Below are 25,630 nucleotides of genomic sequence, written 5' to 3'. Positions count from 1 at the left end.
GTTTTCTTTCTCATTTTTCCCCTTTTTTGACCGAATTTTTCTAGTGTAGCATGATAATTGTGGAAATGTATATAGAAAAATTGCACATGTTTAACATATATTGAATCAGGCAGGAGGCAGTGGGAGAAAAAGACAGAAAACATTTGGAACACAAAGTTTTTCAGGGTTGAATGTTGAAAACTATCTTTGCATATATTTTGAAAATAAAAACTATTATTAAAAATAAAATAAATAAAAGTGACTTTGGGGAAATCATAGAGTAAATGTGAAATTATATGCAATAAGCTATCATATTTGGCTTAGGTGGCATGCTTATCAAATTTGCAGATGACACAAAACTATAAGGGGCAGCTAACCCACCAGAATAAACAAACTCATATCCAAAAGGTCATTTGTTAACTAGAAAATGGAGATGAATCTTATAAGGAGTAATCTGATAGACAATAATAAATGTGAAGCCTCATTTGGCTCAAATAAGCCAAATGTATAAGATGGGGGAAGGATGGTAATACAGTAGTTTGGAAAGTATCTGGGTATTTAAATAGACTATGCTCAAAAATATCCATCAGCAGTATGACGTAGCAGTCAACATATCATTTTTTATTTTTTAAATTGTTTTATTTTTTCTGGCTATATATGTATAGTACTTTTTTTAATTACATATTTCTTTATGAATCATCTTGGAAGAGAAAAATCAGAATAAGGAAAAACCATTGGAAAAGGGGAAAAAACAGAAAAAAAGAAGTAAACTTAGCATGTGTTGACTTACATTCAATCTTCATAGTTCAATTTCTGCATGCAAATGGCATTTTCTATCCAGAGTTTATTGGAATTGCCTTACATTACTGAACCACTGAGAAGAGCCAAGTCTTTCATAGTTGATAATCACACAATATTGCTGTTACTGTATACAATATATTCCTGGGTTCTCAGTTATATTGTCCAGACTAGCTCGCTGGAGGACCTCAGGATCAGCCAGAGTCAGGATAAATCAAAGTCCTTGGTTTAGGGGGAGAAGTGAAGGAGGCAGGCAAGCTGCCATGCAGCTTGCCAAAGATGTATCCTGGATTCTGGAGTCTGGAGTCTCCAGCCTCTCTCCTACTTGTCCTGTCACCAAGTGACTCTGACTTCTCTTCCCTAGCCCTCCAATTCTTGCCTACAATTATCTCAACACCAAACATTCAGCAAGCATCAATAGTGAGTAGAGCCATCACATCACCATTCATCTAAATATGTATATAGAGACATTATCTCACATCAAATAGGTAATTAGCCTCAGTTGTCTGATTCAAGCATATCTTTTGGAGTTTCAGCCCTCTACACACAGTCAACATGTCTAAGGCAATATTGAATAACATTGAGAGGCACATGTTTCAGTGATAAGGATGTAGCAGTTCTTTATTCTACCCTACTCATGGAGGTGAAATATCAATAAATTTTAAGGACATCGATAAGCATGAAACATGAAGAGAATGGCAACCATGAATACTGGAGGACCTCAATTCCATGATATAAGATGATCAGTAGAAGGAATTAAGGGTTCTTAGCTAAGAGAAAAGAAAATTCATGAGAGACAAAATAGATGGTTTCAAGTATTTAAAGGACTTCACATAGAAGGATTCGATTTATGTTGTTCCATTCCAGAGACTAGATTGAGGAAAAAAGTAGAAGTTGCTAATGGGCAAATTTCCAACTTTTTTACAATTAGCCCCATTCAGAAGAGGAATAGCTATTCACAGTAGTTTATTATATTTCCTTAGAGATATTGTAATAAAAGCTCAAGCTCTACTTGTTTGCCATTATAATAGTGATTTCTTCTTCTTCTTCTTTTCTTTTCTTTCTTTCTTTTTTTTTTTTTAAGCATGGTTTGGACTAAATTGTACCCAAGGCCATTTCTGACTCTGATTCTGAAATTCTATGTTTTTATGATTCCATTCCTTTATCTGCCTATCCTTTCTTTCTGACTAGACTATAACTTCCACAAGGGCAGATAGCATGTCTTTCTTTCATCTCTGTCTATTGTCAAGACTTCTAATTTTAATATAATTGATATTTTGTTTATATGTTTGCATGATGACATATAGAAGAACTTTCTGTGTATTTTCTTGTTGTTCAGTCATTTCAGTTATGTGTGACTCTTTGTAACCCCATTTGGGTTTTTTTTTTTTTTTTGGCAAAGGTACTAGAGTGATTTGCCATTTCCTTCTTCAGTGTATTTTAGAGATTAGACAAAAATTTAAGATTAGATAAAAAGGATTAAATAAATTGCTCAGGATCACACAGCTAGTATCTTAAGGCCAAATTTGAACTCAGGAAAATGATTCCCTGACTCCAGGCCTAGAGATGTATCTATTACACCAGATAATTAATATGACTTTGTAATGTCTTGGAAAATATTTTAAGGTAGGCTAGCATTTGAGTTATCTTCTGAGGAAGAGATGGACAAGAACAGATGGAGGTAGGAAGAGTTGATTTCTATCATGGAAGGCAGTGTGGACAAAGAAATGGAAATGAAAGAAGGCAGAAAGAGCTATTTTAGAAGTACAAATGATAATACTAGGCATTTGATTAGCATTGGTTAAGGGGAAAGAGGAGTGAAATTATCAAACTTTCCTGAAGGCAGGGACTGAATCACTTTTTGTTTTTATATTCATAATGTAAATCACTGAATCTGACCTAAACTGAATGCTTACTTGCACACTGAACCTGAATGGTAGAGCCATTCTTGGAAATGGAGAAATCAAGTAGGGCAACAAGTTTGAGGGAGGGAGGAGATTGAGAAATTCAGGCTTGAATATGCAGAATTTGAACTGCTAGACATAATTAGATAGAACTAAGCAGCAGGTAGGTAGAAGTGGGGGACTAATGCTTTGTGGTTATGATTGGGATAGAGGTGAAGATCACAGGATTATATCATTATAAATGGAAGAAAATTTAGAAATCATCTAGTCCAAGTTCTTTATTTTACCCATAAGGAAATCAAAGTCTTGGGAAGCAAAGTAACTTGTTCAAATTCATAATAGTAGTATTTTAGTAGAACATAGGATACTTTGTCTTCAAATCTAGGGATCTTTACATAACACATCTGCATTGGCCTTGTAATAAATAAATTAGAAGAACTCACAGAACTCTCTGTCTTATACACATTCAGAGCGTGGTAGGAGGCCAAAGATTGCTAGACTTAGAGTCAAGAAGACCTGAGTTCAAACTTTATTTCAGACACCAGCTATGTGACCCTAAGAAATTGGCTTAATCTATCAGTTTTAGGTCCATCATCTATAAAATGAGAGGCTTTGACTTTGTGGCTGTGAACCTGTCATCTTATAAATTCTCCATCTCAATATATGTAGTAGATGAAAAATTGAAAATAGACCTGAAAATTCCATATTCACAAAACTAAATGTGGCTGACTTCTTTCTTGCATAAAATTTTAGTAAACAGTAAGATGGATTCTTTATATATATTCACACACATATGTATGTATATATATATTTAACTAGCTAGTCAATAAACATTTATTAAATACCCACTGTGTACCAGATACTGTATTAAGTATGGAGAAAGCAAATTTTGGTGAAAAATAGTCTTGCTCTCAAGGAACTCATAATCAAATGAGGGAAAATAGAAAAAAAGAAGCTAAAAAAGCAGGGTGGTAAAGAAAGATACCCTGCATATACCTTGGTAGAGGAACAATGTGGGCAAGATGGAGATGTCTAATGGAGTGCAGCCTGGGGAAAATGAAATTATACCATGTCTGGGTAACTTCCTTAAATGCAGGTTCAGCAAAGAGTTCTTTGAATCAGAAAAATCTGGGGCAGAGGTAGAAGTATAAAGGTTGATTAGATCTTGCAGGATGAAGAGGTTATCCGTGGAGCATATTGGGGAACTCCAAATAATTGAGCTTAAAAAATACACACACACACACACACTATATATATATATATATGTATATATATTTGAAAAAAAGTACATATATGTGCACAAATGTACATGTATTTACATCAGTATTCCCAGATATATGTTTGACTTTATTTTCTCTTTTCATTTTTTTTTCTGAGAGCCTATAATAAAGGTACATAGGCCATACAGAAATGATAAAAGGCAGACAATCATTGAAAAAAGGCAGAAAAGATTTTTGAAATGAACAGAATCACCTCATACTCCATTATTTTATTATTATTTGGGGTGGCTTTCTCTACCTACAAACATTGCAATGAGATTTAGCGAACAATTTATGAAACAGAAAAGTCAATCAGTACCATATTCTAAAGTTAATGAATGTGACAGAGTGAATTTTAACCCATTTTCTTCTTCATTAGTCCAAATGCAGGGCCACATAGGTTGCAGCACAGGGGATTGAGCTGATGTCTGGGGTCAGGTAGATAGACCTGAGTTCAAATCTTGCCTCAGTCACTTACTCTGTGATTATGAACACATCACTTTACTCTGTTTGCCTCAGTTTTCGTAAGTGTAAAATGAGCTGGAGAAAGAGATGGCAAACCACTCCAGTATACTTGCCAAGAAAATCCCAATAGGATTACAAAGAATCAGACATGACTGAAATGACTGAAAAATAATAAACTCCAAATGCAATTCTCAATCAGCTTCTCCTTCTAAGATGAAGTGTTCAGAACTTATTTCTCCATTTTTATTTCCTTCTTATAGTTCTCTAATGTAGGCCATGTTGAATCAGGAACTAATTGAGATCACTGTTCCCATGTTTAAAAAGAGACTGTGAGAATATGGAAATGCAAATTATGGGAAATGATTCAAATAGGAAGGAATGTAAATTGGATGATGCTTTCAAAATTGTAGCATTTGTGTTGAAAGAGAAGGCAGATGTGGGTTCTGTTTCATTTGTGAGTCCCTGGGCAAGTATGTAGACTTTTGGGGAGAAAATAGTGTTTTAGGATACTGCATTAAAAAAAAAAAATTCTATCCCCAGCATTGAGCACATTGCTTTATACATAGCTGGTTTTAAATGATTGTATATTGAATGAATGAATAAATAGATTGTAGCTCCATTTTTGTTACTAGTTACAAAGTCTTAACACTTTCAGAAAAATCATAATTTTATACATATTTAGAGAATATTCTATTCTTATACTCCTATCTCTGTCATTAGCTAACTTTGTGACTGGATGAATTTTTAACCTTTTTAGGAATTTTACAAAATGATGGAATAAGATGATTTCTAAGATTCTTTCCAAAACTAACAATCCTTTATTGGTGCGTCTTTATTATTCACTCTATGTCTTAACTATCATAATTCTTATATAAATCTAACTTGATTGTTAAATTTTCATCTCCATGATCATAATCTCCTTTATATCTCCTACTAGTTATAGAAATGAAGTTCAGGGGGAACAAAGATCCCTTTCCCTTGGTGTATTCATTTCATTTATTTAAATAAGCCCTTAGGTGTATTAATGATAGGGACTTCAAGAGCTTCTATGTGTTCAAGACTATTAACTGATGAAAATAAAAAAGTAGGATGAAATTAATTGGTTGAGATAGGGATTTAACAATGACTCTCTTAACATGGTCATTCTAAGTTGAATGACTATTATATGTTATGATTCTTAAAAACAGCACAGAATTCATCATCTAATAGGAATTTAATAAATGCATGATGAATTATACTATCCATAAACCATTTTTTTTCTGGTCACAAGGACTGTCTAAGAATGTGGATTCAAATCCTTCTCCAATAAAGAAAAGATAATTGAGAATATAGGCCATACTGATGTACCACAGTAAGAATAGAACATTTTCATTGGGTCTTCTAATATGTTTTCAGGAATAATAATGATAATTGTTCACATTTATGTTATATTTAAAGTTTTGCAAATCTCTTTCCATATAGTATCTTATTTCATTCCCACAATGACTCTGTGAAGTAAATGCTATTTGTCAGCCCCATTACTTCCATTTTCCAGAAGAGGAAACTTACCTTAACAGAGGTTGAATGACTTGCTACATGCTACACAGTCAATAAGTGTTTGAAGAGAAGTTCAAATTCATGTCTTCATGTAGAGCCAGAGTTCTTAACCTATCATAGCATTTATAGCATCTTAAGATAACTTAAGATGGCCATTTAAGAGAGTCATTGTTAGATTTCTAACTCAGCCAGTTTTTCCTTTCTATTTCTTCTTTATGTAGAGTATAAAGAGCAGGGGTCTGTGTACTTATTATATTTTTTGATCTTTGATTAATATAATATTGATTTTATATAATTGTTTTTCATTGTAATTATATATTTTGTCATTTAAAAACATTATTCTTAAATGCAGTCCATAGACTTCATTGAACTGTCAAAGGAACTAGTGACATAAAAACATATTAAGAACCTTTTCTGTAGAAGTACTTAAAGATGGGCCTGTTTCACAGAGATTAGTACTTTGCTTACTGAGCATAAGGTAAATGAACCAAATGGTGGGAAACACTGCTGAATTGTAAGTAGTCCTGAAACAAATTAATCCAAATATTTGGAGATTTAATAAGAACTTTTAAGAACTCTTTGCAATATTACCCTGGCTCATAAAAAAGGAAGAATTAAAGTATTTTCTACTCATGGATACATGTGAAAATGAGCATAAACACCTAGAGGATTTCTTCATCTGGTAACTTGACTCTGAGGGATGATTTAGTAGCTGCCTTTAAGTTTATAGAAGGCTATAATACAGAGGATGGGGAACAGCTGCTTTCCATCTCAAAGACTAGAACTGGAGAAAGTAGCAGAAACTGCACCATGAGCAATGCAGTCTAGACATAAGATTAGGATTAGGAAATGTTGAAGTCATTTATCAAGGGAGCCTATGAAATCTCCCACTTTGTCCATCTTTTCAAATGGAATAGGTTCACTCCCATTTGGCTGGAAGAGTCAGACACCATGATACTTAAAGACAAAAGTAATGGAATCATTGGTCTTTCAGGTTCCCTCCTAGCTTTATTTCATAATCCTGTCTACCACCATCACAGGATTTTAAACTGTGTGATTTCTGTATGTAACTTCTTGTTGTGCCTAATAAGCTTCCTACTATCTGAAGTTGTTTCACAAAAAAGTGTTTTAAAAATTTCTTATAAGAAATTCTTATTGCCAATAAGAAGACAATCTGTCCTTGAAAACAAAATCAGAATATTGGCAATTTTACCTTGGTTACAATTGAAGGACAGGAAGTTCTTGGCAAAGTGCTATAAATTTAACCAGCACTTATGTAGTATGCAAATCAATACCCTGGGCACTGTGGATAAAATACAAGATAAATACAACAATCAATAGTGTAATCTAATAGGGGAGATAACACAAATAATCAAATAACTACAGTAAAAACCAGAATATTATTAGTTCATATCATTAGATAGTAAACATCTATTTGATAGTATGAGAATTAAAGAATCATTTCTGCTTTGAATGGATTCATGAAGGAAGAGGTTTTGATAAGCAGAAATGGGGAAAGATAGTCTAGGCATTCAATGGAAGAATAAGTTAGGATTCTTACTTCTAAGGAGTTTGTCATCTGTCTGGGAAGATAGAACATAGACATGTGAAAAGATACCCAATTATACAAAAGGCTTTCAAGTATGTATAAAGAGAACAGTATAAATCATGCCATGAGAACTTATAAAATTGAAAGGTAAATATATTGGTTTTTATTACAGCTAAGCAGCTTAGATAGATAAAACCTAGCAGATAAAGCTCTAGATTTACAATCAGAAAGGAATTCAAATTTAGTTTTAGCTACTAGCTCTGTGACTCTCAAGAAGTCATTCCACGTTTCTTGTTCTTAATTTCTTATTAGTAAAATGAAGGTCCCATTCAAACTCTATATCTATGATCCAAAGTTCCATAGGATATATGGAATTTAGATCAGTGGATCTAAAAAATAAGTATATATCCTAACACTGGGCTCATGCTTGCTAATTTGGTAGGACCCACTAGGACTTATATACAATAGAGTCATTTTGTAGAATTCAAGATTATTTCCAGAGCATGATGAAGAATCAGAACATAGTTTTTAATCTAGGAAAATAGCTCTCCTTAATTAAGGAAGGGAGGAAATAACTTTTTTTGGAAGTCTGATGAAGCCTATGGACCTTTTCCTAGTATAATGTGTTTAAAGTCATAAAATACATGAAATTATTAAGGAAATCAAATACATTGAAATAAGTTTCATTTATACATACATGAATAGATTACATACATATACTTTTATATATACATTCTTCTTAAAATGAATAGTTTATCAATAAAGATCTTGGCATAAAAATGAAAAATATGAATTTAAATTACAAACCTCTAACAAGGAGGTAATTAGAGCTAAATTATGATATGTTTTAGCCATAGTGAGAGTTTTCTTGTCATTGAATTCATTGATAGAGCTCAATTTTATTGTGACCATTTTAACCTTCAATACGAAGAAGAACACCACATGACTACTATAGCATATAAAGAGGTAATAATGTTGTAGGTGGCACATGCCCTTTAGTGTGACCCATAGAAGTAAATTTCTGAGAAATAACTTATGCTTAGACAGCATTTCAGAACAGTGTCCTCAAGTACCAAAGGGACAAGAGGAAGGCAATTGCAAAAAAAAGCTAAAGAACTCTGATTTATTGGTTTCCTAGATTGGTAGAAATAGGGTTATATTTGGAAATGACTAACTCATAGTGGCATTTATCTCACAACAAAGTTTATTTCTAAGTTTTCTTTGGCTCTGACTGGGCATGCTGCCATTGGTTGTCTGGCAACCTCTTCCTTTATTCACACTCTCCCACCCACTCTGAAAATTCTGCTCCTTTTATCTTTTGCAGGCAAGTGGGCAGCCCTACTCTTTAAGTTCATAAAGTCACATTTTTTTTTCTCTAAGCCCTGGAAAGGATTGATATAAACCCATTCCCAACATTTGTTATCTTCATCTTTTAAAATTTGTTGTACTTTGAGAATCATATTTCTTTTCTTAGTGTGGCTTTAATTTTCCTTGTGCCTATTTTTTCCAGGGGCCCACTTTGTTCAGCAGCAGTAGCAAAAGAATGAAAAGATTAGATGTTTGCTTATAAAAGTTTTTATTTTGAGATGAAAGTGTAATGTATTTATTTCCTGTTGTTTAGCCAAAGTGATTGAATCTTTCAAGTATCCAGTTGATGAATGAAGAGGTGTGATGTCATGGATTGGGCACTAGATATGGAACAAGGAAGATAGGTTCAAATTCTAACAAATGCTGGCTATATGACCCTAGATGAATCATTTCCTTTGGCACTTAGTTTCCGCATTTGCAAAATGAGTGATATATATATATTACTTCTAAGGTCCCTTTCAGCTCTAAATCTATGATCCTATGATGAAGTTGGAAAATAAAGCATAATCTTCCTTGGAAGAAATGAAAATATATGATCTCACATTCTAAATCAAAGACATTGGGTTATGTTAGATTATATATATATATTATGTTAGATTTATATATGTTAGATATATTATATATAGATATGTTATATATGTTAGATATATATGTTATATAATTATGTTAGATTTATATATAGTCATATTTACAGATAAATAGATATGTAATCAAATTTATATATGTCATATAATAATATGGTATTCTATATTTTATATTATAAGTTATAGTCATAGAAAAATAGTCAGATTCATATATAGTCAAGTATAATCGAATTCATATTTAACATTATAGTATATTATATGTAATAATACATAATACAAATAATATAACTATAGCTATATTGTCAGTTTAATGTATTTTATATTATACATTTGGATAATTGAAATAATTAAATTTTTATTAGATTCATCTTAAAGCATTGTTGTGAGAGTAATTGCTTAGGCTTAACATTTTAGCTGCTTTTTAACAAGCATAGAAAAGTAGAATTGGGGGAGTCCTTGAAATTCAATGGGTGTGGACTTTTCATTTTATATGCAGAAAATACAGCTTACAGATATGGAATAGTTCATCCAAGGTCATAGTTATTGATAGGACCAAGACTAAAAGCCAGATATTTGGAGAAGCCAGATATTCAGAAGAATATAGAATCTGTGCTGCTTACCTCCAGAAGATAAAATAAATACTTTGTAGGATTATACATAGATGTAGAAAAGGAAATTAGGGACAATTTGGTTTAAATCTTTTATTTTATAAATCAGGAAACCGGGGACCAGAAAAATTAAACTATTTGCTCAAGGACAAATAAATAGTATATTATAAAGGCCAGATTTGAAGTAGATTCTCTGACTCAAGAGCCAGTGATATTTGGATCATGCTGCCTTTTGTTCACAAAACAACTTCTGCCAAAAAAAAAAAAATTGAACCATAAAGTCTTTGGGATAACAATCAAAAAAAAAAAAAAAAAAGAAACCCCAAACTTAAACCCAACTCATATTGTACTCAGGCTAATAGTCATTCTTTCCAAACCACAATTCATTTCCCCACCACCACCCTTCACACTAATAATGCTTCTAAAAAGTAAATTTGAGAAGGAAATGAATCCAATTCAGTGGGAAGATATTGGAACTGTTAATCTGAATAAAAGAGTGGTACACCTTCCTTTTATAGCTTTAAATGAACCAATAATAGTCATTGATGAAATTCTAATGGTAAATCAAACAAGTGAAAGGATTTGTCTATTCCCACTGAATTGGATTCATTTCCTTCTCAAATTTACTTTTTAGAAGCATTATTAATGTGAAGATTGGTAGTGGAGAAATGAAGTAGTCCTGGTCTCCCTCCTTCTTAATCTGTTATTTGTCCTTATTAAGAGCACTAAGTTTCTTTGCTCCTCTTTCTTCTTTCTTAGTATCCTAAGGTTTAAAGCTAATAGGAACCATAAAGGCCAATCTCTTCAACCTTCTTTCAGTCCATCAGTTCTCCTCTGCCTGATTTTATTTACCTTCCTTAAGAAAATTGGACTGCAAAAATAAAGTGCATTTATTGTCATAGTAGTTATATTTTAACTCCCTTATCATTTACTTATTGTTCTTTGTTTCCCTGCCTTATTCTTTCTTATTTATGAAAATGGTAGGTTAGGTAAAATCTCTAAAATATATTTCATCAATATAGCTATGATTCGGGGAGGCTTCTCAAATAGAGTCTCACACTCAGCCATTTCAATGATTCTTCAGCACTCTAAAATCCCTTCTTCCTTTGACCTGCTATACCCATGCCATGAACCTACACTATAGTCAACCAGTCATTTAAATATTTATTAAGAGCCTACTATGTGCCAAGCAATATGTTAGGTGTGGGAAATAGAAAGGCAAAAGCCAGTTCCTACTTTCACAATGTTCACAGTCTTATGAGGGAATCTCATGTGAACTCTATTTGCTCTTGTCCCATTCTTGATCCATGTTCATTTTCTTTATGTCTGCTCAGTTTCTTATCTCCGTGTCTTTACTCTGACCATACCTCATGTCTGCGATGGACTTCTCATTGCTGTTTCAGAATATCCAGTTTCCTTTAAGACTTAACTGAAGCACCATTTGAAGCTTGAGGCTTTTCTGATTCTCTGGCTGGTAAATCTCCCTTTTTTGTCCTCCTACCTCTGGCTATCACCTCAAAGCTAATTTGTATCACCTATATGTGTACATATTATCTTCCCAATATTTTGCACAATAGGCAAACATTTTTTCATTTTTTATCTTTGTATCTCTAGCATGTAGCCCAATCCTGAGCACATAATAACATTTGATAAATTTTGTTTTTTTTGTTAATCAATTAACTCTCTCTTGGGGTGCTTAAAGTTAGTGGAGAAAGTTATGTAAGAGTCCTGAATGAGACGACTATAAATTCATTCATTTAAACTCAGATGAATCTGTATCTTCTTGCAATCTTAAAATTTACTTTTAGTGTATTGCCTATTAAAGTCCCAAAAGAACTTTTCTCACTCTATTTCTACTTCCCTTAACTCAGGTTCCACAGTAGCAGTTATAATGTCTTTGATAGGTGAAATATCATAGTGTCTCTATAAATATTCTCTAGATATTCCCTGGCAGGGGAATAAGCATTTATACAGCGCCTATTTTGCACTAGTGTGTTAAACACTTTACAAATATTATCTTCTTTGATTTTCACAATAACCCTGTAAAGTAGGAGCTATTATCATTATTCCATTTCACAGTTGAAGAAAATGAGGAAAACATGGATTGAATGATTTATCCAGGGTATCACTAGTAGTAATGTCTGAGAGCAAATTTAAATTCAGGTCTTCTTGTTCTTTATCCTTTCTACAACCTATGTGTAATTTATATCAATCAGGAGAGACTAGAATTAATGCAGTTTTGTTCTTTCAAGACAATTAACTACAGACACATCTTTCTCTATAGTCCATTTCACATGTTGTAGAAATTTCTATTAACTTTTACAAATAAGTTTACATGTCTAACTTTGGTTTTCTTCCATATGTAGCAGTATACAATATCAATTTAGTGTATAAAATTTTTGGCAGGATGGATAGAGAAGTGACCTTGAAATCAGGCATACCTGGGTTTGCTTCCAAACTGAAAGGGATTTACACAACTTGTCCAGGACCAGACAGTTAATAAGTGTCTGAGGTTGGTTTTAAATTCAGGTCTTTAGATCCAGTGCACTATCCTCTGAGCAATCTTGTTGCTTAGAAAGATCAAAAATATGGAAGCTATAGATCAAATGGAAAGGTCCCATGATCCTTAGAGTGTAGTACTATTTTTTTATTTCAACTGATAAAATCATATCAATTTCTGAGGTAAACACAAGAAAGAAAAAAACAAGCAAACAAACAACAGCAACAACAAAAGTTGAAAATACTTACTATGCTTTGATCCACATTCAGTCTCCATAGTTCTCTCTCTGGATGTGGATTGTTCTTTGGGGTCTTTTGGAATTTTCTTGAATCAGTGAACTGTTGAAAAGAGCCAAATCCATCACAGTTGTACTTCACATAATCTTCTTGTTATTGTGTATGATGTTCTCTTGGTTCTACTCCTTTTATTCAGTGTCAGTTCATGGAAGTTTTCCCAGGCTTTTCTGAAATCAGTCTGTTCATCATTTCTTATAGAACAATAATATTCTACATAACATTCATATACTATAACTTATTCAACCATTCTCCAACTGAGGACCATCTACTTAATTTCCAGTTCCTTGCCTTACAGAAAAGGGATGCTATAAACATTTTTGTGCATATGGATTCTTTTCTCTCTTTTATGATTCCTTTGGGATATAGACCCAGTAGAAACACTGCTGGATCAAAGAATATACACAGTTTGATAGCTCTTTGGGCACAGTTCTAAATTGCTCTCCAGAATGGTTGGATCAGTTCACAACTCTACCAACAGGGCATTAATGTCCTAGTTTTCCCACATGCCCTCCAACATTTATCACAGGTTCAGTATTTTCATCTTCACTTCATTAGAAGGCAGAGAAATAGCTTTAGAGGATAGAGCTCTGGGTCTGTGATCAGGAAGACCTGAATTCAAATCCAACTTCAGACACTTATTAGCTATTTAACCCAGAGCACCTCTGTTTGCTTTACTTTTCTCAACTGTAAAATGGAAATAATAGCATAACAACATAATAACAAAGTTGTTAATATCAAAAGAGATAATATTTGTAAAGTACTTATCAAAATATCTGTGACATAGTAGATTCCATCTAAATTTGTGTTCCCTTCCTTTTCACTTTCATCTGTAAAATGTATACTAAGAGTAGCATTCATTTCATATGTAACTCATTATACAAAACATAAATGCTTAATTGCTGTTAGTCGTTGCCTAATATCACAAAACCACTATATGTTAGAGACAGGATTTTAACCCAGCTTTTCTTCACTCTAAAGCCAAATACTGCCATCAAAACTGCCTTTCACTATGCACATAGAAGGTGCTTAATAGATATTGGTTTTAAAGTTGAATGGATTCTTTAATAGATTTAACCCTTACTCCCCAATTTCTTTGAAAGTTTGCATTTATCACTTTTTTCATGTAGTTCTTTTTTAGTTCATTGACAGAAAAAATGGGAATTTTATAGGAACAAATAAGCTTAAAGTCCTAGAACTAAGAATTTGAAGTCAACTATAAATGTAATATTTTTTATGATAATTATTGAGAAAGTTAACTTGGTCTTGTCCATTCTCTCAAGTTCATACTTAAAAAACAAAAAAAGAACAATAACAATTATAATTTAAGTGAATCTTAAATCTCAAATATTTCCAGATGAAAAGTATACTTAAAAAAAATACTTATGTAGCTGATATAGTAGGGATAAGGTACCTGCTCTGTGTGTGGAAAAGATCATTTATTATAGGCTTTAAAAAACTAGTGCATTTTTTCCATCTTTTATCTAGGGTTATCTAGGGTTTTCCATTTGAGTTCATTTCCTATTTCTATTTTTATATTATTTGAAATACATCTATATGTAGACATATATGTGTACAATTATTATCTCAGTATTTCTGTCTCTCTCTTTCAAAGTTATTGTCCCATAAAGAATGTGATCCTTTGCAGTTCCTGCTTATAATAGCATTTTTTTACCAGCCATTTTCTGGGATTTTAAAAAAACAAGACTTCGTGGATCCCAATTTCAGTCTCTGGATGTTCCTGCTCTGTAGGGTATTGTAAACCTCTTGTCAACCATGGGCCAGAAATCTCTAAAATCCAAACAGGAGTATAGGATATTTAAAAAGGAGTGCTTTTCCCCAAGCATGTACTGATGCATCAAAACTCTCTTCTCTCAATAAACACATCTGCACTGGACTTGACTACATGAGCAAAACAGAGACAAAAAAATACAGACTTGATATGTGCACCAAACTGCTGTTCACAATTATCCATAAAGTTTTGAATTTTGAAATTCTCTTATTTTCTTCTAAAAGCTGACTTTTGTCATCTGTGTGACAAGACTAATCTGTGTGAGTTTAAATCTGCCTCAGAAATTTATTAACTGTGTGACCCTGGACAAGTCACTTCATCCTGTTTGCTTCAATTTTCTCAACTATAAAATGAGCTAGAGAAGGAAATGGTAAACCATCAGTATCTATCCCAAATGGAATATAGAGAAATCTGAAAGTACCCAATAAAAACAACTCCCATTTATGCATCTAAAAAAGGAAATAATAATATTTATGCTAACTATCTCTGCAGATTGTGAGGAAGAAAAGCCCTTTATAAGTCATCGAATGCTCTATTAGTACCAATTATGGTTTGTTGGCTTGGGTTTTATTTTGGAAATTAGGTCTCCCTAACTCACCTAATTTAGCACACTGACAGGACTTTAGGAGTTAATGGTCAACCATGATATATGTCCTCTCCCAAATATAAGTATTAATAGGATTCTTACTTAGCTCAATCTTTTCTCTTGCTTTTGAAATTTGCTGCCAACATATAAGACTTTCCCTGCCTCTCTCCAGAATTCTCTAATATGATTGCTACATGCTTGTTAGGTTACTGGATAAAAATAGCATAAAAAAAAACCTAACTCTTTTCTATTAAGAGATATCTCAAGTAAGGAAAGCATCTGCATCGTTCTGCTTTCCTTCAGAATGGTATAAAATAAAGTGAAATGAGAATCCCATTCAGGAACTATGCATTCAGAAGCTATTTTTCAATTTCTGCACCAGGGAGGGCATTAATAGGCTGAGCTAGGTAGCCTGAGCATCTCTCAGGCCAGATATGATTTTCTCCAAAATGAGGTACATTGTCAAGGTTTTTTGGCAAGTTTAGCAATTCCTCATTAAGACCATATCACTAAAGTGAAAGAGATTCCAGGACAGGGCTAGCAGGGTTGCAGATATGAATCAATGGGAAAAAAAAAATTTAGACACTGGCAGTGTTAGCTTTGGAATCTGAAAATACATTGATCCTAGAACTGATGCAGTACAATCCATATGTATCTATGACTTGGACTGCTATGTGGTTCTGGGAAAGTTACGTTTCAGTATCATGGACAAGAAATGTAGAACAGGCTTTATTGACTTAAACATAGCATTATCAAAGCCATAAACTAGTTTCAACATCATGGCAAATATATTTTTTTTATTACAAAGTCAATAAAAATGAACTTGAGAAGAAAATGGCTAAAGGAGCTAGAGCAATATGCTAGAATTATGAAAACTGCTCAAACTCCATTTGTGTCGTCCTACTAGATTAAAGCATTACATAATCTAGGACAAATATCTTAAGCAGAGAAGATAAAGAACCAATAAAAGAATAAGTTTCACCATTTTCAGTTTTTGAGGAGTTGGTAATTAACTGGAAAGTAAACATTTTCCTTCCTCCTCCCCGCAAAAGAAAGAATGAATCCATGAACATATTTAAATGAAAGTAATGTGATATTGGGATTATTTCAACTCTTGAAGAAATATGAAGTTTGTCAAATCAATTAAAATTTCATCCAACAAATATTTATTGAGTGAAGTGCTAATTTTGTTCCTAGAAGTATGTTTGGATGTATGAGGAAAGAAGTGCAACAGAATTAAATGAGTTTCAATTCAACAGACCTCAGTTAATCACCAGTTCTGCACTTATGATGAGTCTTGTTCTCAATTACTGTATGATTTACGGTATGTTTGGATACCACTTGGATCTCATGAAAACAATATTCCTTAATAAAATAGGATTATTTACTAAGTGTATTTCCTCACTAAACAGATAATCTTTACAATTTAGTGCAGTGTGGGGGGAAAAATATGGGGTTTGAAGTCATGAAACAATTAATTTAGAGTTGTAATATCTTTTTGAGATCATCTAATTTGACTTTTTTCATTTTAAAGATGGGGAACTAGAGGATTAAATAGAGAGAGTTAAGCTATTAATTAGTACCAGAAGAGAAATTCTGATCCTATGTCCAGAGATTTCCTTAATTTGCTATGATGCTTCTACAGATATCTGATTTAGAATTCTCAATGAAACTTCTCCAGAACTGTGGGCATACTTTCATTTATATATTTGAAAAATGAAGATAATAATACTTGTATTAGCTCATATTCTCATTTATGGGCAGCTGGGTGGCACAGTGAATAGAGTTCTGGGCCTGGTGTCAGAAAGATTCATCTATGTGAGTTTAAATCTGGCCTCAGAAATTTATTAGTTGTGTGACCCTGGACAAGTCACTTCATCCTGTTTGCTTCAATTTTTTCAATTTTAAAATGAGAAGGAAATGGCAAACCATCAGTATCTATCTCAAATGGGATATAGAGAAATCTGAAAGTATCCAGTAAAAACAACTCCCATTTATGCAACTGAAAAAGGAAATAATAATATTTATGCTAACTATCTCTGCAGATTGTGAGGAAGAAAGCACTTTATAAGTCATCGAATACTCTATTAGAACCAATTATGGTTTGTTGGTTTTAGTTTTATTTTGGAAAGTAAGTCTCCCTAACTCACCTAATTTAGCAGACACTCATAGGCATATTCCACAGTTGATAAACATGGAAGTTTTGCTATTCTCCGTTTCTGACTTGGAAAAAAAAAGGGGACTCCTTAAGCAAGCTATCCTCTCTTCCCTCTACTTTGCTCCTGTGGTACCACTATTTTGATAGGACTGAATTTATTGTGTATACTTGAGTTCACGTAGCCCACTGCATTAGAAAGTCAAACACAAGATTTTCACCAGTTTCAGCTTCCTGACTAGTAAAGATTATATATTTAACACCAGCTATTGTTATTAGATATGAGTAATACTTTAGTAGTTTGTCTTTCCAAACTTACCACCTAAAAACACATTGGTTAGCTTCTTGGTGATGAGTCTCTTCTTAAGTTTAGCTAAATTGACCTTTTAATCAACTTTGGAATCATAGTTAGTTGGTTTTTGGGAAGGGGGAGGGGCAATTGGGATTAAGTGAGTTGTGTAGGGTCAAAAAAAAAAAAACCCTACACTGTTAGGAAGTGTTAAGTGTCTGAGGCTGAATTTAACCATTTAGCTAACCCTCATAGTTAAATTTTTTGCAGCAGAAATTATGGCTATCAGAGTTTATGCTCAGATACACTGGGTTTTGATAACCTAGGGAAGGTTGATGAAGTTAAGAGAAACAGTGCATTAGCTCTCCTGAGATAGCTAATAAACAAACAAATGAATCAATAATAAAAAAAAGAATGAATGAACAAATAAGAAAATACATAACACAAAGGATTTAGTTTTCAAATAATCATCATACAAAGTATGCAACCTTTGTCTCATATATACATTTTAAAATACACATCAATCATCATATGACATGTAATCATACTTCAGAAAAAACAAAACAAAACAAATAATGTTCTATAAAGGGGAGATGTTCAAAAAGAGGCCAGGTCTTCTCTTCTATCCAGATGGCTGTTTGCATCTTTGCAATTTTTTTATATGTCTTTTATAAAGAAGCAGATGCCAAATGTATATCAATCGCTGGTAGGATAGCACTTCTTTAGGGTTTTAGAAGGGAAACTGGGTCACAAAAGCTCAATAGAAGTAAGTAACAGTTTAGATCTGTGCTCAGAGAGATGAAGCCTAGTATTCAGAGAGCATAGTAACTGCCTAAGCTTTCATTCGACTTGAAACAAGAAACCAGGGAATCATATGTGAAAGTTCCCTGAAAAATCAAGTGGTTTTCCAGAGTTTGATGTAATTGTATTTTTAGTCTCATTCAGATTCCTCTGTTGTTGATAAGGATTTTTCAAAGCCCTCCAAGGACTAAGAGGAGATACACTGATAGGATAATAAAATGCTATGATGAACATTATAGAAATGCAAAGACAGTACAATGAAAAACATAGCATGGGGATTTTCTTAAATTTGCTTAGCTTGTCTTTCCCCACCCACCTTTTTTTTTTTCAAACTTTTCAACACAAGCTGCACAGTGATGGAAGAGATATATTAAATTCTGTCATTCATGCAGCCAGAAGACCCTTTTAAATTCTTACCTAATTCAGTGTCCCATTAGACTGAGAATCCCTGCATCAATAATAATAATAATTTTTAAAAAGCTGATTCTTTACTATCTCTCTCTCTCTGAACATAGGTAACTTTTTATAGTAAAAGGAGCCAGAGTCATTATCTAAATGAATTTTGTTGCTATTATTCTGGTTAGATACAGATGCACTATGCAGGTAGGCTCTCAAACTTTCCAGTTTGAATCATAAATATTCATGACCATGTTCCAAAATGTATAGGAATTTTACTACAATTAGTCTTCTGGTCTCCTTGAAAGTCCTACCCAATATTCTGCAGTACTTTAGGAGTGACCCTGAATTTTCAAGGACTATATCAAGAAAATGAAAACTGTTAAATCTTAGCAAGCAGGGAAGGCTCAGGAATGCATGTCTTTAAGCTGTAAGTAGGCATATTTTCATCTTGAGGCAAAACCACTTAATGGGAGTGGCTCAAGGGACATTGAACCACCATCTTAATTACATGAGTATTAGAAGGGGAAAAAGTTGCAGCAACTGGTCTTATTCTTGTCCCTGAATGAGATGGGAAGGAAGGTGGGATTTATAAGAGTGAGAAGATCAAAGTGTAAGACTGTCAGTGGATCAGTGCCTCCCTTTCCTTGGAAAAAAATGCCTGTTTATTCCATATCACCTGGTGTTGGTCTCTCAAAAGCTGGTCTAGTCAAGTTTAGGAAGGCTCATGACCAGTTTGAGCATAGACTAATGAATGTTTTGGTTCAAGCAACTCACAAACTTCATTCACAATATGCAGAGAATTGGGAATTTATTATTTAGAGGACAATAGAAATCTACAATGACAATTTCTAAACAATATTTACAAAAATTACCTTGGTTAATTTATATAACTTTTAGAATTGTTTCACCTGCAACTGTGTGGATTTTTCTTTTATTTGTTGTTTATTTTGTGGAGAAAGCCAACAATTTCTTAAATATCCAAACTTTGAGTTGTAAATAAATTTGGGCATCCCTACTCCAATCCCCTTTATTTATTTTTCATGTGAGGGCACTGAAGCCTAGAAAAGACTTAAAAGATCATGAACATTACACAGAGCAAGTCCACCTTCTCTTACTGAAAACTTAGTGCTTCAGATTCTATACCAAGACTGATTCTTTAATTGTTAACAAGCATTTATTTACTAAACACTGACTATGTTCATAGCACTGTGCTAAGCTTGGGGGGACACAGAGAAAAGTCAAAACAAGTTCCCCACTCTAAAGGGGTTTATATTCTAATTTGAAAATATTAGTTGGATACAGAAAGTTACACCAACTTGTAGAGGATACAAAAACACATAGAGCATGGTTCTTTGCTATGAAAGAGCTTAAAACTCAGTTGGGATGACAAAAGCTATAGACATAAAATAGATAATGGTGGCAGTATTTATACAATAATAAATGCATAGCATATGTAGTGAGTGTTGTGGGAATTCAGAGATGGATTTATGGGTTGAAGGTGGTGAGGGAAGTTTTCATGGGTGAGGTTGAGCCTGAGATGGGTGTTTGAAGGGTGAATAGAAAAGATATAAGGGATGAATGAAAAGAGGGCATTCCAGGATAGAGGAATGATAGATAGGGAGAGGGGAGGGAAGTGTGGATATAGGGTGTAGAACCATCTGGTGAAATCATATGGAGTTCTAAAGCAGGAAATAAAGTCCTATTCTGAGGATAGATTATTAAGATTAAGATAAAATATTGAGATTATTCCTTCAATAATTTGGATTATATTTTCTGGTGTTTGGATTATATTCTCTAGAAAACTTTCAATAGGACTGCCATTGAAAGAGTTTCAATATGTTAGTGATATGCTCAAAGTGGTGGTGCAGAAAAAATTTCAGGTAACTGTAGAATAAATTTCAGGAAGTAGCAAATCTAATCAGATTATTTTAGCAGTACTGAATTAGATACTGCAAGTCTGAGCAAGGATAGGCTTGGTGGGAATGGAAAAGAAAGGAAAGGACAAATGTGCAATATTTTATTAAAAAGAGTAATAAAATTGAATAAATAGAAATCTGAAGAGAAGCTTCAATAATGACCAAGTTATTCTGATGAATATTTCTTATTCATTTATTTTATTCATATTTACCCATTGTCATAGATAGATAGATAAATCTAAATCTAGATATATAGCCTGCTGATTTGTTCTTAAAATGTACTTAAATATCAAAATATATCAAATAGATATCAGGAGGCATTATTACTTTCCCTTGTTAGTTGATATACGAGGCAATGACAATTACCAACACCATATATTCTTTAACAAAAATTCTAACAATCTGAAAATTCCAGTTTGTGATTGCTTTAGATCCAAGTGCTATTTTTCTAAGCACTTAATGCAAAAGTCAGTTTGCATGGCAAATGCTATTGGTGGTGGCCCTAAGAGAAAAACTTAATGTGCGAAAACTTGTGGTCTTATAAACAGAGGTAAAGTGCATTGGTCTGCTTCTGTGGGTGAAACTTTGTTAAAACAATTCTCTTCGCATTTCTACATAATGATGGCTTTTAGACGTTGACTTCTGTGAGAACTTCATTTTCAATCCTATGGAACTAACTAGACCTCAAAAGGGTTATAAAATATCAATTTACTTCATGGGCAATCAAATTTTACATAGTACCATTTCACTTACCTCATCAATGAATGGAGTGATATTTGAAAGAATAGCGCACTACATGGATTTTTAACTTTTGAGGGGTCATGGACTCCTTAGACTTTCTAATGAAGCTTTTTGTGTCATGAACTCTATTGGCACATTGATGAAGTCTAAAAACGTGTTCTTGGAAGAATATCATGTATGAAATGAAATAGATAGGATTACAAAGGAAAACAATTATAGCAAAATACCTTAAACAAAGGATACTTGTTTTTTCTTTCTTTCTTAAAATGTTCTTTTTAATTTATAGAATAAAACAAGGGCTTCCATAACATGGTACAATGAAAAAATGTGATTGCATGAAACTGCATATCTACTATGCACAACCTGTTATTTCTTTCAAATATACAAAATTATCACTTTTCCCCCCCTCTGTACCCACCCTAAAGATGGATACCATTAGATCTAAATAAAATTAATCTATCCATACTTCTATTTGTCAGTTCTTTCTCTGGATGGCAATAAATCTTTTTTTTTAATGTCCTTATCCAATATAGTTCTTAAAACAATATTGCTGTTATTGTATATGATATTCTTTTCATTCTGCTCATTTCACTCTTCATTATTTTGTGCAAGACTTTCCATGTCTTTCTGAAGTCATTGAACTCATTATTTCTTATAGCACAGTAATATTTCATCATGATTATATAGTCTTTTCACCATTCCTCAATTAATGGACATTCCAGCAATTTCTAGTTCTTTGATACCACAAAGAGAGTTTCTGTAAACATTTTAGAACATAAAAATTCTTTTCATTTTCTCTTATTTATCTTTGGAAATATGCCAAGTAATGATATTGCTAGATCAAAGAGTATAGGTAGGTTAATAATTCTTTGGATATAATTCTAGAGTGCTCTCCAAAATGGTTGGATCATTTCACAATTTCACCAACAATGAATTAGTGTCTCACTTTTTTCACATCCCCTCCAACATTTGTCACTTTCCCCTTCTATTATTTTGGTCAATATATTTGTTTTTAATGTTTATTGACCCCGGATTAAAAACCCTTGCTGTATAGGAATGCTGCATATGAATTCTTGAATATATATGCTATACAGTATATGTACATGTGCATGATAAGAATAAGTATTATTATTCATTCTAATATATGATAATCTCAAAGGAAAGATATATAAGTACATAATCAGTACTGTTCTTACTTTTATTAAAATAATATTGCTTTTTCAGATATTTATAACAGAGAACTGTTTTCCTTTTTGAAGAAATGTCAGTTTTAAATTGAACTAGAGTTCAGTGCTTTTCCTAAAAGGGTTTTATATGATTCTGGAAATTAAATGGCCTTCTAATAAGAAAAATGAACATAATTTTTCATCTTATAAGTGAGCTCTCCTCAAGAGTATAAAAAATTTAAACAAAAATTAGGTAGTTGTGTGTGACAGAGTGAGGAGGGAAGGAAGTAAAAGAGAGTGAGAGAAGTGAGAAAGAGAGGAAGAAAAAAAGGAGGAAGGGAAGCAGAGAGAGAAGAAGTGAGGGAGAGGGAGAGAGATAGAGAGACAGAAAAGAAGAAAGAAAGAGACAGAAAAAAAGGAAAGAAGAAGGAAGGAAGGAAGGAAAGAAAGAAAGAAAGAGAAAGAAGAAAGAAAGAAAGAAAGAAAGAAAGAAAGAAAGAAAGAAAGAAAGAAAAAAAGAAAGAGAAAGAGAAAGAAAGAAAGAAAGAAAGAAAGAAAGAAAGAAAGAGAAAGAAAGAAAGAAAGAAAGAGAAAGAAGAAAGAAAGAAAGAAAGAAAGAAAGAAAGAAAGAAAGAAAGAAAGAGAAAGACAAAGAGAGACAGAGATGGTTTAAAATGGTGTGCTGTCATAATTGAAAAGCTTCAGCCTTCTGTAGAGAAGTTGTGGTTTTAGCACCGAGATAGGGCTGATTACGCTGATGCTACGGCAGCCCCATTGCACCATTTGGTAGAGTTTATATGTGCTTAACCACATAAACTGCACCCCTTCCTTTTCTAAAGGGACTCAGAATAAGAAGAAAAAAAAAAACATGACAAAACAGAAGTGCAAAACCCCTGGAGAAACCACAAAACCAGTAAAGGCTCCTGAGCCATGTACACATAGAGCTGACCTGAGAAAAGTCAATGGAAAACTCTATACTGTTGAGAGTCTCAGCTTTCCCCTTTATGCCTGGGTGATTATAAACACTCTTGAAGGTGAATCCAGCGTACTTGTTTCTGGAATTTGAGTAAGAGAATATGAGGTGAAATCTCTAACCTGTTTGTCAGTTTTTATATGACATTTCCATCTTTTTCTGTACAAGAATGGTGACTACTGCCTGGGAATAGTGGAGCCTGTTTGTGAGCTAAGGAAATACTTTCTATTTAAATGGAACCAAAACAAAGCTGCAGGCTCCAAATACCTCTTTTTTATTCTCTTCCTTAGATTCTGCAGAGAGAGCACAATTTTATGGTTAATGGGAATGGATGTAGGATATCAGTAGAGATGACTCATAAGGATTTGCGTCAGGAAACTCTTTTTCACTAATCTTTTACATCTACTTATTCAACTTTGTTGTTGCTGTTCAGATGTGTCTGATTCTTCATGATCCTATTTAGGGTTTTTTGTGGCAAAGATATTGGTGTTGTTTTCCATTTCCTTCTTGGGCTCATTTTACAGATGAGGGAATGAACAGGGTTAAGTGACTAGTTGAGAGTCAGACAACTAGTAAGAGTCCAAGTACAGATACGACCTAGGTTTTGCTGACTCCAAATCCAGGGGTCTAACCACTACACCACTAAGATACCCTAGTTAACTCAACTAGAATTTATTAAATATCTTCAGTGTACTCTAGTCACTATGCTAAGCAACAGGAACACAAAGAAAGAAACCAAATAGTACCTGCTCTCAAAGAGCTCACATTTTAACAGAGAGGAAAACATATAAATAGTTATAGTAAAGCTAAGTAGCATAGGATATTTGGAAGGTAGCCTCAAAGGGAAGGGACAAAGATTAAGGAGGACTGGGAAAAGTTATTTTTGCCATCCTACTCACATTTGTTCACATATCTTTTACAAATTCCAACTGTAAGTAGCAGGGAAATGGACTTCCCTAATTATATTAGAAAAAAATGAGTTTTTCAAACATATTTTGATTTTTCCTTCATTGTACTGCTAGTTTCAGGCCAAACCAGTGTCTTATCAGACATGAATGTCACCTTGAGCTTTAAAAAGCTTTGCTAGTAAAGAATAAGTGGGCTATAGCATCATATAATGAACGGACTAGATTAGAAATCAGAAGACATGGGTTTAGATATTGTCGGAGATACTTCCTGGTTGTGTGACCTCTCTGAGCCTCAGTTTCTTCATTTGCAAAATGTGGATAATAATGACACTTACTTTACAAGGTGGTTTTGAAAATTAAATGATTATAATGTAGATTAAAAAGCTCTGCAAACTTTAAAGTTACTAATACCATCACAAGTGATTAGGATAATTAAATTCTGGAATACCTTATCAAAAGTTAAAAAATTTTGCACATGGGGTTAGCGATGGACAATACTTCTGCTGTCTTGAGAATAAACCTAGATAAGTTTGCAGAGTTCCCTCACCAGATTGGTTGTAGGGGGGATTAATCTTCTTGGCTCTTGCATCAAATGTATTATTCTGGCATCTAAATAGGAATTTTAATATCCACTGGTAGAAGATATAGCTGCATCACTAAAACCATGGATCACTGGTATATCAAAGTAACTAATTTTGCAAGCATACTACCTGACTCTGCTAAAAAGAATTGGCAACTTCTTATAGTTACAAATAGTTTGTATTTCTTTTAAATTTTCTATAATACTATCAAGCTTCCACTTATTGACAGATGTAACTTTGACCCTGTTCTATAATTCTACATTTTGTCCAAATTAATCACAAAAAGTACTCTCAAGTCATTAAATGTTAGAATAGTATTAAATATCACTTTATACCAAGGTACTCTATTGAATGAAGCACACCCCTCCTAGAGGAATCACTGAATCAGAACTTGAGAATCTCATAACAAAGTGCAACTTTAAAGATCTTTTCACCCAAACCTTCCTTTTTTTTTTAGATTAAGGAAACCCAGTCCTAGTA

At 33.2% G+C, this 25,630-nt stretch overlaps 1 protein-coding gene and 1 long non-coding RNA gene across 5 annotated transcripts in view; one reads left to right on the top strand and one right to left on the bottom strand.

Annotated features, from left to right (window-relative positions):
* Positions 1-25,630, top strand: part of PTPRC (protein tyrosine phosphatase receptor type C) — a 134,119-nt gene that overhangs the window by 35,095 nt on the left and 73,394 nt on the right. The window lies entirely within an intron of this gene.
* The window catches only part of LOC127562755 (uncharacterized), a 28,976-nt gene continuing 12,989 nt past the window's right edge, over positions 9,644-25,630 (bottom strand). Inside the window, exon 4 of the long non-coding RNA XR_007953809.1 lies at positions 9,644-12,888. This is a non-coding gene — a long non-coding RNA (uncharacterized LOC127562755). The remainder of the gene's footprint in view (positions 12,889-25,630) is intronic.

The sequence above is a fragment of the Antechinus flavipes genome, chromosome 4, assembly GCF_016432865.1.
Source record: "Antechinus flavipes isolate AdamAnt ecotype Samford, QLD, Australia chromosome 4, AdamAnt_v2, whole genome shotgun sequence".
NCBI lineage: Eukaryota > Metazoa > Chordata > Mammalia > Dasyuromorphia > Dasyuridae > Antechinus > Antechinus flavipes.
Note: the sequence above shows the minus strand (reverse complement) of the source record. Positions and strands in the feature narration are given on the sequence as shown.